This window comes from Anopheles darlingi, chromosome 2 (genome assembly GCF_943734745.1).
Source record: "Anopheles darlingi chromosome 2, idAnoDarlMG_H_01, whole genome shotgun sequence".
NCBI classification, from domain to species: domain Eukaryota; kingdom Metazoa; phylum Arthropoda; class Insecta; order Diptera; family Culicidae; genus Anopheles; species Anopheles darlingi.
The window spans coordinates 16,837,092-16,854,591 of record NC_064874.1 but is presented as its reverse complement, the minus strand read 5'-3'; the positions used below and the strand labels follow the sequence as shown (position 1 = coordinate 16,854,591).

The 17,500-nt window shown below is 48.3% G+C and overlaps 1 protein-coding gene across 11 annotated transcripts in view; it reads left to right on the top strand.

Moving 5' to 3' along the window:
• LOC125948116 (uncharacterized protein CG43867) overlaps window positions 1–17,500 on the top strand; it is a 160,472-nt gene that overhangs the window by 1,225 nt on the left and 141,747 nt on the right. For 7 of the 11 annotated variants that reach the window (XM_049673877.1, XM_049673878.1, XM_049673876.1 and 4 more), the window contains exon 1: window positions 1–724. This exon is cut by the window's left edge and continues 1,175 nt beyond it. The gene's annotated coding sequence lies outside the window, so the exon portion shown is untranslated. The remainder of the gene's footprint in view (window positions 725–17,500) is intronic. The other 4 variants (XM_049673867.1, XM_049673866.1, XM_049673864.1 and 1 more) reach the window with 2 other exon arrangements.

The window sequence follows — 17,500 nt, the reverse complement described above, 5'->3', positions numbered from 1 at the left end:
TACCCGGTGTGTGGTATGCCCGAGCATGGCAAGGATAAGGCACAGGCCACCAGGCCACCAGTAGCAGTGCCCGAGCCGTGTGTGTTGGTGCTTGCGTAATGCTCTTATCGTTGTGCCCGTTCCGTCTATCTGTCGCTATCTTTCTCACACTCACGCATTCCATCGCAGGCCGGGGAGTCAAAAAGGATCGACGCCGGTATATCCTTGCTTCCTGCCAAAGCTTGCTGGAAGTGAGTGTGCGAGTGCTCCGGTGGGCTCTCTATTGATTTTGATGTGTGCTTTCTGTGCCAAATAGTATCCGTGCGCGTGTTCCTGTGTGTATGGGTGCGTTTTGTTGGTGTGTCCCTCGTGTGAAATAATGTGGTTCCAAGTGTAGGGAGTAAACCATATGGATTAGGAAAGCGGATCGGGGAAAGGATACGCGAGGATTCGCAACCGCGATAGGAAGCGAAAATTGGGTCGCCCTTCTTCGAGGATGACAATGGCGGTAGCTATTCTCCGTTTGAATCGTACTTCGCGAATCTCGCGAATGTAAAGTACGAATGTGATGAGCCAAAGGCGGTCGAAGAAGAAGCAGTAGCACCACCAGCAGCAGAAAATACCATCGAGAGGAAGTGGGCAACTCAAATAGGCGAAGAAAACGAAAAACACACATTCAGCAGCAGCATCAGCAGCAGCAGCACAAGGACGCGCGATTCGAGCCCGCAATTCGAGCGATAAAAAGGTAAGTTTCAAGCTGTTTTACATTTCCCTTTGAATTCCAGACGAAACGATGATTTCTATGGAACGGCAGCATCACCACTAGGAGTTTGTGCTGGTCTGGGAGAAAAATTATCCCGCATGACGATGACGGGCACAATACGGGGAAGCATGCTGGAACAGCAGGACAGCAGGACTTTCGTGTTTTGGATTTGTGGAGGACATTTGGTTGCACGAGGAACGTCCGCCCAGGCGCCGTTCTACATTCAAATTTCATTACTCCGGAATCCTTGGATGGAAGGAGTTTCCTCCATCCATTTGCTGGATTGCCCCGCAATTCCTGTATGTGTGCGCTATATACCGGGGACATTCCTCTACATATTTTCCAGCAGCTTTTGTCAAGGGGACGGCAAAGGCCTTGGAAGATTTGCGGATCTTATACGCATCTCCATAACATTCCATTCCGAGAAGCAGTACCGGGAGCAGTAGTTGAGTATTTGCATCTCAGATCCTTTCAATAGCGGAACCCCTTTTTTCTGCACCAGGACTACCGTGCCCCGTTACTGCTGCTATGGCTGATTCGCTTAAATGAGCCGAAAAGTTACTTCTGAAAACGCATTAGCCCTCAAGTGGTACTTTTAGAAGTCATTCCTTATTCAGGGATGGTCCCGGGGGTCGAACGGTCAAGTTGTGATGCTTTGCTCCCTTTTGCGGATTTATTTCAAAGGTTCATGTCTTATTCAAAGCCAAGTCACGCTAGCACACGCTTAGACCACTCTAGCGACTTATCATGCCATAGGTCTGTTTACGTTGAGGCGCGCTCACTCAACCGTGCGACCAAATTTGCTGCCACAGCACCAGCAGCAGCACCAACAGCAGCTGTTGCAGCCCGCCCGTTTACGGTTAAAACCTACACCTTCCCTGCTGCGCCTCGTCATAAACAACGCGAGTCGTTGCAAAGCGTCAAGCGCGTCAGGGCTACCGAGGCGGGCCACCATTGCTGCTGTTATTAGAGGCGATTGCAATTGTGCAGCCTGCAACTCGTTGCCCCTCTCCAGTAGCAGGTTAGGTCAGCAGGTCGAGAAGGAAGGACCGAGAGAGAGAAGGAGAGCGCGAACTAAACATAGCCCAGGTTGGCTACGTGAAATTCAATTACTCAATTGGTGCCGCCACTGGTGTGCTGCTGTTGCTGAGTTGAGCGCCTTTTTTCGCATTGCTGTTGTTGTTGTTTTTCCGCTTTTGGTTGGAATTTCAAGGCCAGATTAGCATAACAATATTAGCCAAATGAGAAGGAGTCAGCAGGTACAACGCTACCCTGCCATGGCGTTCAAGAATTAACCTAGACATTGTGCCGGGGCCAAGAAGTGAAGGTCTAATCAGCCTGGTCCGTTTGGCTAATTGTTTCATTTACCTGTGTTTGCATTAAAACTCAACATCGACGTCAAACAGCGCAGGTAAGCTGGCTGGTTGTGTTGGCAATCGGGTTCCAGCCTATACTGTATCCAAGTCGCAAAGCGAATGCGTCACCTCGAAGGCCCTCGAAGGGATTATTGCTACGGTGGGTTTGCTTCGTTAAGCTTCACCAGCGCCAATGAAGCTTGACGGGAGTGTTTTTTTTTCTCTTTTATTTTATGTAATCATTTGGACGGATCGAGAATTGACACAAATAAGGGAGGAGAGCGGGAGCAGAATCTAAACCGCAGCAACAAAACCCCCGTTTTGGTGAAGTGGAGAACAGTCGTCGTCGTCGTCGACGCCACCCAGCTGGAAGCCTCGGAATACGAATAAATTAAGCTCGAATCGTACCGAGTCACGATTCTCAACAGCGGGGGGGACATACAATACCGCATCAACGAACGACAGCAGAAGATGCATACGGAATGCCCAATGAGAATCGACGAAACATGCATTAAAACATGTGTCCGACCGTATCACCGGTAATTCCGCTGTAAGTGGTTTGGTTAGATTGTACCCAAGCGGGACGGGACATCGAAGAAAGAACATTCCACTTCATCTGTTCGATTGATTTGCAATCCACAATGTATGCAACAGCTCGAGCAGTAATTTGGCATCAATATGAACGAGCCACGGAATCGCCCAGAGTTCAATACACTACAAGTCACCTCACTGAGTCTCACTCCCTGACTCGGTCTTACGTCATGGCCTGCCTCGTGCATCGATCGAACTTCGACGAGCGATGAGGCGAACCGCTACAGATGGTTGCTAGATGCAGTCTTCGATACAAAGGATCTGGATATTGCAGGACGGACCGCCTTTGATCGATCGAAAAGGGGCTGTGTCAAAGGCAGGAACTGCTGCTCCTGCCAGATACTCATGTTCGGCTTACGTGCGTGTGAATGAGGGCTGCGAAGAAGCAAAGAGACTGTCCGGGACCCCTAGACATCGTAGCTTTTCAGGAAGTAAACGGTTGGGTGAGTTCATAAAACGCAACTTTTCGCGATTTTATGCGCCGGCTGACGTCGCCATCGGGAGTCTATCTCTCTCTCTTTTTCGTTCTTTCCCAACCTACCACCTCAAGTCGGTGACGCCACGCCACGAAAAGAAACATTGCGTCAAAGTTCAATGTTTCCGATGTTTTGCGGACGACGTCGCTGCGCACATGGCCGCTAGGCTTGTGTGTGTGTATGTGTGTGTGTTGGAAATGAAATAAAGTACCTTTAATGGGACCGGGATACCTGCCGGCAGCCCTTATGGCAGGCGAAGGTGAAGGTAAAAGGTGCCTAGGAAGGAAGAGACCGTGGCGAAGAGCGCGTGTGTGTGTGTGTGTATGTACGCGATGGTTACAACACAGCACAAGAAAAGGGGGAAGTGAATGCCTGTAGCATAAAGAGAAACATAGCGAAGCATAACCCGAAGAGCTTGCTGGGCGCAACGCGCTGTGAAGGGTCTCCAAGAGCATAGGAGAGCAGATGTGGATGGGATGCATTGTTGCGGGACATTGTGTCGAATGGTCTATGTCGTCTACGTGTCTAAGCGTTTCTGTCTCTTCTCTCTTTTTTTTCGTTACCTCGGTATTCACGTCGTACCTTTTTTAAAAAGGTTGTTTTTTTTGGAAAGTATTCGTCCAAAGAGATAAGGAACGCATACAACTAAATGAATAAACAAACAATATAAGGAACATGGACAGCGTTAACTTAAGGGACATATAAGAATGGAAACCCATAAAAAGAAATAAAAAACGCAACACAACAATGACAAATGGTTATGGGAGTTGAAAAGGAAAGTAGATAGTTAAGCTTATAGCAAACCAGTGAAACCCAAACTGTAAACAAAGGCCTTATATGAGCAGAAAACTGTAGTAAACCGCCTGTTGAATGCTAAAAAAACCCCTCTTATGGCGTTCCACCTTATCCATGATGTGACGAGCTATATGCTGCTGTGCTGGATGGATTTCGCTGCTTTCCTGGGTCGCCACCACCGTTGCACGTCAGACACCTGGGCGCTATGGATGGCCTCAGGCAGGTGCACCACCATCCATGCTGGTGATCCGTTCGAAGCGATGCTGGTTGGTACCGGACCGGAATCGAACCATCGACTCGTCCGCAACGAAAAAGTACGAAAAGCGCAAGATAGAGAGAGAGAGAGAGAGAAACGGAGGGCTTGTGAAGGAGAACCAACAAGTAACGGGCGGAATGACGATAAGATGATGCGGAGGGGGTATGGATGAGGGTAGGCCCAGGGTATCGCCGAGCAATAAAACGGCATTCGAACGGCATGATGTTTGGTGCGTCCCCTCTGCTTTTGCCAGTCGATGGACGTCGTCCATTCAACATTGCCCAATGCGTAACTGGCCTGGCCGGGCCGGGCCGGGCTGGCTTCGTGTTTTAACTTCCGATTGTTTCATTCATTTCTTCTGCCCATCGCGGGTTGAGCTAACTGCAACTGCCACACTGACGCCTGGCACACCATGGCCCAGGCCGTGTGCGTTCACTGTGTTTGCGTTGAATTACGGGAATTGGCCCCATTTCTGGGATGGGGTGGGTAGGTTCAGTCAGCTCCGGGCTCCGGGCCACTAACGAATGCTGCATCCAAAACGGGGTGCTGGGAATAAGGTGTTGTTCCGTGTCAGATACCACCCCGCCCCTTCCAGGCAAGCTGGAGTGAGAAGAAAGCGTCGCGTGCGTCCGATAGTGATCTTGTTCCACGCTCGTTGTGTTTTTCTGTTGATAATGAGCTGGTTTCAAACTGTTTTCAATGTAGATGGGACGAATTTTCTTCGTTTCGTTCCAAGGCAGTTTTTCCCTCCCCGGAGACGATTCATCACACGAAATACAGTTCACTTACCTAGAGTTTCAAGTAGAACCGTGTCACAGTACTTGGTTTCACGGAAACTGGCACGTAAACTGGAAAAAATAGAGCAAAAGCTCCAGTAGCAGTAGTGTCCAAGTCAATCCCCCTCGTGGTGCCAGTGGGATTGATGGTTTAACGATCGAATCTAGATTTTAACGCTTGACTTGCCGGCCTGTGGAACTCGTGGAGCGCCTCAACTCTTTCGTTGTGTACCGTTGCGCTGCGTTGCTATTTCGCTGTTGCCTAGTCGGGCTGGCCCGACGAGCCACTGTTAAAAAGTGTCAGAAACGATAGCCAACGGTGCAGCTGAAACCGTTTTATTCGAGGCAGCTGAGTGTTAAATAAACGTGGATCGCGTTCCATCGATCTTGTCTTCTTATATAGGGGGACTTATGGCTGGTTGCCGGTGACCGGTATCGACATGTTCGGTCTGTGGCAAAAAAGTTTCTCGCAGCTGCAAGAGGAATGTAATACGGGTACAGTTAGGTACCACAGTTTTTAATAACATCATATAAGTAAATACTACATTTAGTTTTGAGAAAATATTTAAATTCCTCTCGGGAAATACATGAATTAAGATTTTTACTAACTGCTTTGTGATCAACTTAATAATATTGGATTGGTTCAAACATGTTGTAGCCCAATATTATTGTCTTTAGTGTCCAAGTGTCTGGGTAAGCTTGATTGGCGTGAGACTGCCGCTCGTGCACGTGGCTACTGGTCTCGCTATCCTCACGTTACCATCGATACCAACGATACCGGGTCTGACAAAATATGTGGAAAACATTAGGTGGTCAGCTTCGCAACCCACCAGCAAGCCTTGAAATTGCACCGCAGCTGCTTGTTAGTGATTTCTTTTTTTTTTTTAACCGTCATTCCACCGCTCGCTGATTCCATCCAACTGGTTCTACTAGCTTCAATTATAGAAAAATCGAATGAAGAGAACCTAACCTTCCATAATAGCTCTAAAGACAGTTAGTTCCATACCGTGAGCATCGGTTCGCTGTCGGTCTGTCGGTCAGTCCGGTGCAGCTTCAGGCCCAAAAGGAATCTAGACCACACATCACATCGGAGGAACGTGTTTGAAATTTCCCATCAAAACCCACCGGGGTGGAAAATGAAACAAATAGTTATCTCTCTGCCGAAAGAGGCGGAACTCGGTATCCTTGCATCGCGTGCGCGAACGTGTGTGTATGTGTGTGTGTGCACACGCCCGTTATGGTTTTCTATTTATTCTATCGCAACGGCAGAGACAGCAGCAAGCATCAGAGGAAGCAGCAACGAGTATTCCCCAACGAGGCAGAAAAGAAATATTTCGTTCGTTTGTCATTTTTATGCCATCTCATGCCGCTTTACACCCAGGTGAAACACAGATGACAGCGTGACCGAAGTAGAAGCAGCACCGCGAAAGACCAAGCACCATGCATAGCTGCCGGCGTTCACGAAGGAATGGGCTTCGCTGGCCAGAGTGTGACACATAAAAATCGATAAATTTAAATAACAAGATTACATACAGCGTCGACCGTGTGTGGGGTCGACCATGATGGTGCTGCATCAAGGACGATGCTAAACATGGGATGCGACACAAACAATAACAATATCGATCGGGCGCACGTTCGGTGCTGGCGAGCGGCTGTGCCAGTGGCCGTTTTGTTGAAAACTAATCTCATCCTCAGGAGTTCGTGTGTGTGTGTGTGTTTGCCGTGCTGTGCTGTGCACAGAGGACGTGCTCAGATGGGCGGTCCACGTTACCATCCTCGAAGATTACGACAACAGGATGCAGCAGGCAGATAGTGCGCTGATCCCGCCGCAAGCGACCAGCTTCATGCTTATGCCTTAGCATACCGCAGTCAAGTAATGTGCAACGTAAGCATTTCCTGGCCGGCTTGCAGGAGTTGCATTTTCATCATGCTATGCTCCGGCTATGCCTTTTTGTCTGACTGTATTTGTGTAGCAGCAAAATAGCGAAAAAAGGGCGATCTGGTCAGGGGAGAAAAAGGCTGCAAATGCTGATTCGAACAATACATCATAAGTTCATTGGAGTGAAGCGAATGTAAGGATAAAAACGGAGAAGTAAACACAATTCCGGTGGCGATCTAGAAATAGCTCGGGAACGGTGGTGATGTACCGTGATCCTCTTTTTATGCTCCAGAACCAGAGGAAGAAGATACCAGAGCCAGGGATAACAATCAAAGGGATGCTGGACGTTGAGATCTGGCCTTCAGGAGACTGAAGCGACTCGCGGGGAGAGCTCATTCATTGTGGCTCAGCTGAAGACTACAACTGCTGCATAGAGCATTCTCTCTTTTTATCGAATCCAGCATCGAGATAAAGAAAAAGGACGAAACCATACAAAACCTTTGCTGCCGTCTGGTGTTACCAGCCCGGGGTTGCTAGATCAGCTGCGGCTGATGAGAAGAGAGCGCTCATAACGCAAGTCGGTGTATCGGGAAGAACGAGAGTTTCGTTTAGCTCGAGAAAGCTTTAAATAGCATCTTCTGGATCGTCTTCTGTTGCGGATCGATTTTTGTGGTGCCTTTTTCCAACCCTTTTTCGTATCGAGAAAAGGCTAGCTGCAGTAGAGTTCCCTGGCTGTTGTCTATTATTTTGCAGTTTCGGGGATAAGATTTCTATCCGCAACTAGTATACCCTTTTCTTGACTTCCAAGAGCGATGAAGTGCAAGGTTTTTCCTTCTGTAGCAGTGCTTCTTCATTTCGTTCGCTCGTAGTTCTCATTGGAGCGTAGAGCATTCCGAACACGCGCTCGTAACGAACTTGCTGCCACCGCTTGGAAATCACTTTCATTTCACAAGTTCTGTGCCTGTAGCGCATACACCAACAGTACAGGCATCACAAAGATACAGAGGAAGAGAGAGAGAGAGAGAGAGAGAGAGAGAGAGAGAGAGAGAGAGAGAGAGAGAGAGACATAGGGGCAAGGGCGGGCGAGAACGAGTTGTGCATAAATATATGCTGCTACATGAGTGTTTTATTCGATGAAATTGATCATAAACCACCAGCACCAGCAGTGTGCAACCAGTGTGTGTTTGGCCATAATCGGCAAAAATTGGGAATCATGCTCCTCCACCTAGCCCACCCCTCGTACTAGTAGCTTCCGAGCTGCATCTCAGCATGCCGTGGCATGAACATGGCAACGGAATCTCAGCCGTGTGTGGACGTGATGTTTGAGCTGGGGTGAAATGATTTGAATATTCAATCACTGCTGTGTTTCTACCACCACCATCACCACCACCACCACACCATCATCGTTGCTGCCATCTTCATCATCCTCATTCGCTCATCATCGGTTAAGTTCATGATCTTGATGGTTTCGTATAAATATTCAATCCAGCCACCACACGACACACAACACAGATACGCGAAGTGCGAAGGAAGTGTATGCGCGCACCGGAGTTACCGGGAGTTTTCTGCGCCGGAAGCACACCTCCACGGGGTGCTCCTCACCCGTTTAGTGTTGTGTTGCCCGCTTCTCCTCCTTCTCCTCTGTGTATGTCATCTATCGATTGATTTATTAAACACCAGCGATGATGGGACTTTGATTTGCAATTCAATCTGCTGAGCTGCTCTCTGATCATCGCTGAGGAGTAGCCACCAATAAATGAGTTGTTTTGTTCGCCATTGATCTTAGCCAACGGCTGTGTGCACTGATCATTCATCATCGATAGCTGACCTGGAGTGAGTTCATGCTCGGTAGGTCAGTATGGCCCTGTTCGTGTGTTTTAATGCTGCATGTTAAAATCATGGGAGTGCAGTATCGTAAACTTAATGGATTGCTTCGTTAGCGTAAGGTTTTGGATCGTCTAGGTTCTATGAGTTCTATTCTCCAAATCCGGATCGTCACCGTTGTGTGCCTCTATGCAATAAGCCCACACTGGAGAGCCCGAAACGATGAAAATCGCCAAGACACGAGACCATAGCTCACTTCTTAAATCTCGCCAGCCTTATTGGGGACTTGGCACACGCCAGAGTTGAGGTGAGCTGGCTAATTTAATGTGACAAAAATGGCAGTAAATTGGTTGTTGGTGGTAGGACGGTGGTGAGTTCGGTGTCTGAGTTTGGGTTAACTTTTTCATCCCCTGCCATACTCGGTGCTCGTCTACCAGCTGGCAGCTGAAGGTTTAAAGCCCCAGATTTCCCTCGATGGCAGTCAGACAAACTCGGTGTGTCTCGAGCCGCCACCGGGGCCCGCTTGAACCTCTGACATCAATCGCCAGAAAGGGAGACGGAGACTGCCCTTTTGCATAAACATGAAGCTCTCGATGGCAAACTATCTCTGGCAAAATGGTGCGAGATGCTTTAGCGGTGATGCTAAGTCTGGGTTTTCAATTCACAAGCCCGTTTAGATCCGATCCGTGGTGGTTCGGGGTCTGAGATTTCGAAGAGATCCACGTTTATGGTCTAGTATGATGAATGATTTAATAAGAGATATCGATCGGTTCTTTGATGAACTGCGGAATGATTTCTATACGTGGGGTTTAACCTACTTGAAGAGTGTTTCAGCGAATTATTCGAAGGTTGCAATGGTATGAATCAGTTGAAGAGAGTTTTGCGATGCTTAAAGTTTGACAACGAGTATTTATTACAAACAAAACTTGATTGTTTACGCAAATCATGTTGAGTACAAATAAATGCGCAGTACAACAATAAATATGCAAAATACCCTTTCTGCACGAAATGTATGGCATGCACTTCGATTGACCTTAATTCCGCAAAAAAAAAACCGCTGGCTCAACATGGACATTCATTTCGTTAACGAGGGCCGTTCCACAAGAGGAACGCGTATCTGCTGCTAAACGTTCCCACGATCCGGCGATCATCGCAGCGAACAGCGTGAAAGGCTTCGGTCCCTCGCGCGTCTTTCTCATTAGTCAAATAACCATCGGGCCATCGGGCATAATCCACATTCTGTTGAGATATCGAACGATGTTGACCCGAAAGGCGGGAATGTGAGAAATTGAAAAATCCGCTAATCCGCACGATCATCGCCCCATCGCCGACGGCTGACGGCGCGTAGAAGGTGCGCGCGCCTTGCTCTCCCCCTCCTTCCCTTCGTTACGCTGCGTTATTTATTTGATTCGACGGCAATAACGCGTTGCTGTCGATTGCTGTGCCGAAAACGTGTCACACTCGTCCTCGTCTTCGCCGGCTCTTTGCCTTCGCGTGGTGTCGACGAAAGTGGTTCTCTTGTCCTGCCCACGCCTACGGTAAACCGGTAGGGAGGTAACATATTTATTTTGTGTCCAAATTGCGCACAACCTTCACCTTCACTAGTTGACCTTCGCGGTTTTGGCATCGTGGCGCGTGTTTACTGACCATGTGTTTAGGGTACCTCACCCCCCGTTTTTGGACAAGACCAATTGGGGTCAAATGATGCGGCTCGCCAAACGGGAAGGCCATCCGCCGATTGCCGCTTTCGCCACGACGCGTTTAGTTGGCACGAGCTGAAGGAAAATGCGAAATGACCCGTAAATCCTGTCCTCGACCAACCGATGTACGCGCTTCATCGTCTAGATTTCTTTCTGGTAGCAATTTGTTTTAATTAGAGCCAGACCTCCTTCCCCTCTCCATCAATTAAGGCGAAAGAAAAAGGAAATGAATTAATTGAATCCTGCGGTCAGTTCGCGAGTCAGAGTACGTCAGAGTAGGAAACGTCTCGCACTATGGCGTTCCCTACGTTGATTGATTCACTTTCTGCTTTCTGGACGGAATCGCTGTCGACGCACATATTAGACGCGAGACGTGGCTGAGACATCTTTATAGCTCCTGTGGAAGAATGCACTTGCACTTGTGATGCAACGTCGATGACCGCTGCTAGGAGGGGATGCTCATCTCATCGTTATCGCGTCGGTTCTGCTCCACTGCTTCGGCACTGCTGTGCTAGGTTGATTCGGTTTACGGCTGCCCTTAAGCCGTTAACGGGGTCATGCTATCACCTAAACAAATAACGCCGCTTCCCGATGCAACGGTTCCATTCATCCGATAATCGATGTGTATTTCGAGTGCATCGGTGATGCACTGGCAGTCATTATTTTGAGTCTCCTAGAAACGATTCTCGGCCGAGATGCCGATGACGGAATGTCTATAGTTGGCGGGGATTTTGAAAACGGGTTTTCAGTGCACGCTACGTTTGGTGGCGCAGCCTATTATTGTGCGAGAGACCCGCGCATTATAGTAACCTATGCCATGAAGAATTGCACAGTTTGATTTTAGTTTTCATTTCGAATAGGTTCAGTGCGCGATGAGTTGTCTAATTTGTGTCGCTATCGAGAGAATTGCAAGCTGTATTTTTAGATGTAAGAAAGTTACTCCGCTATAAATATCGCTCCGTCCGTAATTCATCAATAAAAATGGTGCTTGCCTGATGAATAATCTGTGATTGAGACGAACTGGTGGCTATAATCTAGGAACTTCTCCGCGTTTTGAATGGCAGATCATCATATCTCAAAGGTACGGCGAGTATTTCATATTATTGTAATGATCTTCGCTCATACTATGATAATGTAGCCGCACTTTGTATACACACATGGTACACTTGTGTCAACACTACCGACATCGCTCGACATAATGCTGCTGCTCCGTGCAGCTCGAGTATATGTCGAGACCGAGCGAAAGCCATTCGTGATCAGCGCCACGAGGCCCCAGTACAATCAGCATAACAACGGGCACGAGACACTGTCCCAACCCACCAGCACCGTTGCAGTTCGCGAAGACGCGCGTCTTCATAATAAAAATAATAATAACAGAACCTCGGAGTGCGCATTGTGTCTGCCACGACAGCACACATTTCACGCCGTCGGGAGCTTCTTCGTCTTCAGCGTCTTACCGTCCCCGGTGTGAGTCCTTGGTGCGAATTGTGTGTCTGTTTGCTACATTTGCCGACGACACTCGTCGTGCGCGCTGTTGTCGCCGTCGTCATCTATCGCCTTCGAGCGAGCATGACAATTGACACTCTTCGACATCTTACCGTAGGGATATGCACGATGGTCCCGTCTTTGCGCGCTCGCCACTGATGCATTCCCGATGAGCATAGCTAGCGCCCCCACCCCCCTCTTTCACCGCCCTCCCCCTCTTCCTATCTTACTGTATTCGCCAAGTTCAATCAACTCACAACAGCATAACCATAAGCTACGTTGTCGTCTAGGCGAGCTGTTTACGGGACGAGACGGATGGTAGACGAAGACGAGCGAGGGAAGCTTCTGCGGGAGTTTGTCTGGCCGAGTACCGATGCAGCTGTCGGGATTCGGTGGGCTCTGGATGTTTAGGAGTTGATTGGATATCACTGGTGCAGTGGCGAGGGAATGGTCTTCCTTCCTCTCTGTCATGTCCTATTCTAGAATCTAGAGAGTGTTCTGGAATGTGTTTGCAATTGTCGGTCTATTCTTGGCCGATCCAATCGAACCGTGATGGTCCGGGTAAGGTTTCTGATCGTAACACCTCGTTTTAGTGCACTCGCCCTCGTGTTATCGAGGTCAGAGCCGGGGGACGACCTGTCCGGGAGCGAAATTGCATCGTACCAGTAGTAGACCATCAGTACCAGTAGTCATCACAGTAACAACCAGTGTAGCACACTACCGTTTGCCACGTGGAAAGTGATATGATTTATGGTGCTGTGTAGGAAATGATGGATTGGTTCCGAAATCGGTTCAAACAAATTGCATTACAACTCGTTTAACACCACTAGCAACGCTCTCTCAAGCATCACCGGCATGCTTAGTTGTTGTGTGAATTCTTTGGTGTTTTGTTGTCTTCGCGATTTGTTTTGCTCCAGCAATCGTAGGTGTGTGCAAAACACTGCCTCAGCACTAGTCTTAGATATAGAATCCCCACAAGAATCGCCTTCACACACGCACGTGTCTGTCGTACTAGCTTTTGTGAATGTCTTCCAATCAACGGTCCCCTAGTGACCGGAGGTTCTGCTTTTCTGGGGATTTTCATGCTGCGGTATTCTGAATATGCACCCCGTTGGCATTGGACTGGTGCACCAGAAATTTGTTCCAATTATGCAAATCCATTTCCAGTCGGGATTCTAGTGCGAGGTTCAATATGAGTTTCAACCGATTGTAACGGGACATCAACAAAATGATTGTTTTTGCGTTTTGCACCCTTCTTGTTCAGTTGAACTGTTCAGTTGGCGTAACTCGTTACGTGGATTACCAACAAAAACACGAATGCCTAGTTCTTTCTGGAACATTTTGCATGCCGCGCAAATCACAATCAAGCATTTCGTTACGCATTGTTGTCGCTTGTCCCATTTACTAAGCGCGCATGACCGTTACTCGTTATCACGAAAGGTGATAAGAAACGCGTAATCGTGACCTTGCGACGCGCGTGCCCGACATGTCATTGCAATGTCGATGATTTCGTTTATGCGTTTTTTGACTTCTGGGCGCTGGTTTCTTTTGAACGAGGGTTTGTTTGTTGGCCATCGACAACGACACAATCAGCAACAGCAGCGGCTCTTATGCGGACTGTTCGCCGACCATCGAAGGGGTCTCGCTGAAGAGACCTTCTTACGGCTTCTGGAAGAAATCGATGATTTGTCTGACTCGATTGTCCACCAAAGACTCATGGAAGAAGGAAAAGATGAGTCTTTCGTCTTCTCTTATCTCCGTCATTTCTTCTTCCGCGGGCCAGTCGCCGGATGGCGTATGATGTCAGCGAGTGAAATGGAGCGAAGAGGATAGGGTGATGTTCATGCCCGCCATGGAGCGTGGCACCGTTTGACGATTCGGTAATTTTCGAGAACCTGCGAATTGTGATTAGCGCGTGGACGCTAATCTTCCCTTCTCTGGAAGTAATGCGCACGTGGCCATTTCGATGTTTTAGCACGGCTTCTATGAGATGAACATGAAGGCATGCCATCGATTCATCGTTTCATTAACTGCTTTTGTTGATAATAATTAATAAAACGAACTAAATTAGCAGCTGCATGCTAACGTACGTGTTTATAAACACACCTATAGGTGTTAATTTTTAATCTGTTTACATACTTTTGTATATACTGCAAAGGTTTCATTTAAAACTAAGCGACAACAAAATCAGATAAACGTTTTACAGAACACTTTAAAAAGAACGTTCGAAACGTGGCTGATGCTGCTTCTACGAACAGTGAAATCCCCTGTTCCCGTTAACGTAGATTTCATCGAAAGCCGAAACAACGGCCGGAAAATCAGAATTCCTTTCTCAGTGGTCTCATGAGATGCCAGCTCAACAACCGCAGCTTTTCGTTGCCAGCAGGATGCTGTCGCAAGGTTCTAAGCATGGCTAAGCACGCCCCTAAGAACGGACACACAATCCACCAGAAATGCTTTCTTTCGGGTTCCTCCACCTTTCTCTAATCTCGATCTCCATCGAATTGGTCTCCGATGAAAAGGAAAAGTCGTTCTTGATTAATAATTCAGCCAGCTAGAAGTGTGCAAGATCTGTGCGCTTCAGGACGAGGGGAGGGAGAGAGAGAGAGAGAGAGAGAGAGAGAGAGAGAGAAAGAGAGAAAGAGAGAAAGAGAGAAAGATAGTGAGAGAAAACTTCGTGCTTTTCGGTTCTTTCTATGCTTCACCGCCAACCTGGTCTGGTCAACTGCGTGTTGGTCGAACATTTTCATTAAAAGCGGAGGCAAGGTTTTGGCAACGAAAGAGCGTAGAAGACGAAGAGCCGTAAGATGAAGCGTAAGAGACGGTGGTGTTTTTGTGACCGTTAGAGGGACACCAATCGAAAAAGGTGACCCTGAAACACGATCAAAAGAGCTCGAGAAGCCACAGCTTCCGCCGGAAAGTCGTGTCTTTCGTTGTCGACCGACGGTCCGGTCGTGGTGGTCAGAGCCTTACCTGGCCCTGATACGGGGCCCTGAGTGGGTGTCACGAAATCGTCTTGCAAGTCCTTGAGAGAAGGAGCCTTGTGTTAACTGGAAGACGATTGCGAAAACAATCCTCAAACGACCGAAATGGGTCCGGATCAGGGGACTCTCGGTTGCCAGCCAGAAAGGGAAACTAAAATCGTGCCGCGTGGTCGCGAGGTCAGGTCGTTCGGGGGCGGCTAATACACCTGGAATTGTTTAGTCTTCGAAAGAGGGTCAATAAGAAGAAAAAAAAAGGTGAGAGCCAGAGAGAAGACAGTGGTGCGCTGCAAAGACCGAGACTGTCTCCGACGATAACGATGGCCCCGTGAAGCTTGTTTGCTGGACGTTCATTTAATGAGGCAAATTAAGTAGCTATTTATATAAATTGACAGAAACGAGGCAACGGGAATCTGCTCAAGAGGGCTCGCGCCCGTGGTCGAGGACACGACTATCTCGATCGAAAGTGATTAAACGATGCGAAAAATGTGAAAACAAATCCCTGTAATCGGTGTTGGGATTCATTGATTCCGTTTACCTACCGGGGTATGGTATCTTCATGCATATTTCACTAAGAAGATCCTCTGAGGTACATCGTTGTGCGGATTGTGCGTGTATTAACCTTAATTTTTGGTTGGAGTGCTCCTTGTGGCTGCTATCCTGCTATCCCTTTTTATCGGTTTACATTATATAATGCTACAGGAAGAAATGTCATGGAAATCTGGGTCATCATGGTTATTCTCCGGAAATGGTAGAAAGTGAAATTGGCCAATTTACAATGTTCCCTCACACATGTTGGTGCGTTGATTTAAGAGCACTCCTACACCCCTAGCGCCAATACGCAAGGGGAAGGACACCGTATACCACCGCATGTCTGTGCGGTGATTTGCATCATGTCCTTGTGTCACCTCAGTACTCATGCCGACCGGTGCTGGACATTTTTCGTTGTGTTTTAATCCGCTCACCTGCTCCCAGTCGCCTTGTTGCGGAACCGTAAACTTTACGTTCCGCAGTAAACACACACCCAAAGGCACCGTGAAACCGCCGTGTGCGTGAACGACATTGACGTAGGATTGAGGACCAAAATTGATCCAAATTTTTAAAGCTCTCCTGTCCTGTCCTCCTTCACCAGTGTCACTCCGTGAAAAGGTCACGCGAGCATCATCGGTGGTAACAAGGTGTGAAGGAATGGGTGGGGGGCAAAAAATTGTACGCGCGCGCGTGTGTGTGTGTGTGGGTTGCGAAAATTATGCAAATGTCACCCGCGGAAAGGTTGTCGTGTCATCGTCGTCCTTCTAGTCGGCCCGGTAGTCGGATCGGTCCTTTGCAAGGGAGGTAGCTAAGGGAAGGCAACGAAATAATCGAGTTACCATCGAGGCTGCGCGCCTCACCTCAGCGCTGAGCTGGAACTGGGTGGTTGCTAGGTGACACGAGCTTTCGGTAATAGGATCGGCAGAAGCGGAGCGACGTGAAAGGAGCGTGGTGTGTCTGTCTTATCGATCGTCTCCCGGTTACCCGATTAAGCCCCGAGGGCACTACGGGCACTACGGCTTCCGAATTAAGCAGCCCAGGCATGGGAGCCCAAAAGGTTCGTCATATTTTCATCTTTAAAGCCATAAAAAGTTATTGACGTCTTTGCGGCGGAGGTCCTCTCTTTTCCCCGGTTGTCGTAAATGGTTGAAAGTTATGGAAAAGGTTCACGTTGCGTGTGTTGCTGTGGTCCTTGGTCGAGGCAGAAAGCTTTCGGTGTTGCCGCGTCACCTAAGGTAGCCTCGCCAGTGTCTCCTTGGGGACTCCGTGGCCAAATGAACGACAGGCGGAGGGCAGATTCACCTAGTGTCCTAGTGTAGAAGAGGCTTTATGAGCTTTTCCAACGGAATACTCCATGCCAAGACTGCCGGTTTCCACCGCGAAGTTACGGCTTAAATACGGAGCAACCCAACATCCTAACCGGAGACTGACTGGCTTAAAGATCGATCGGCCGCACGTGAAGTGTTTGGTGGTGGTGGCGTGTTGGCATTGGGGTTGGAAAATCGATCGAGCGGCGAGTACCCGTTTGGGTGTCTTCCGATGGCGGTACTACATCTGAATGTCGTACAGCCGACAGTGGCCTGTTCCTTCTCGGTTGCTTACGACGGGGTCGCATCCTCGAAGTGACATTTTGGAGTTCACTTGTGAGTGTGTGTGATCTTTTTTTCTGGCTTTTTTTTTCAACGCAGTTGGCGTTTGACATTGAACGAAAGACCAGGACGTGGTGGGGAATGGTGCGCGGGAAAAGCGCAGTCGTGCCCGGGCGGCCATGCTTGGTGTCGATGGCGATGGCGACGAGAATTGAAAGTAAAAGTTTAATATCAAATACGTGATGGAGCCATTTCCGGGGTCGGAATTCGATTTTCAATGTGGCGAAAGAGTGGGGCATGAGAGGTATGAAGGTGAAAATGGGAAGGTGAGCTCTTCGATATTGGCGTGATTGGGTGTAAAGTTTACCGAACCTTTTTTTTCTCCTTTTGCAATAAGAAAGCTGATTTGGGTTATCGAATAGATTATCATAAATTAATCTGACGCGACAGTTTGTACGCGTCTTTGTTAGTGACTGGTAACTGTTGTTCCTATTTCCTAAACTATTTTTAAAATCGTTTT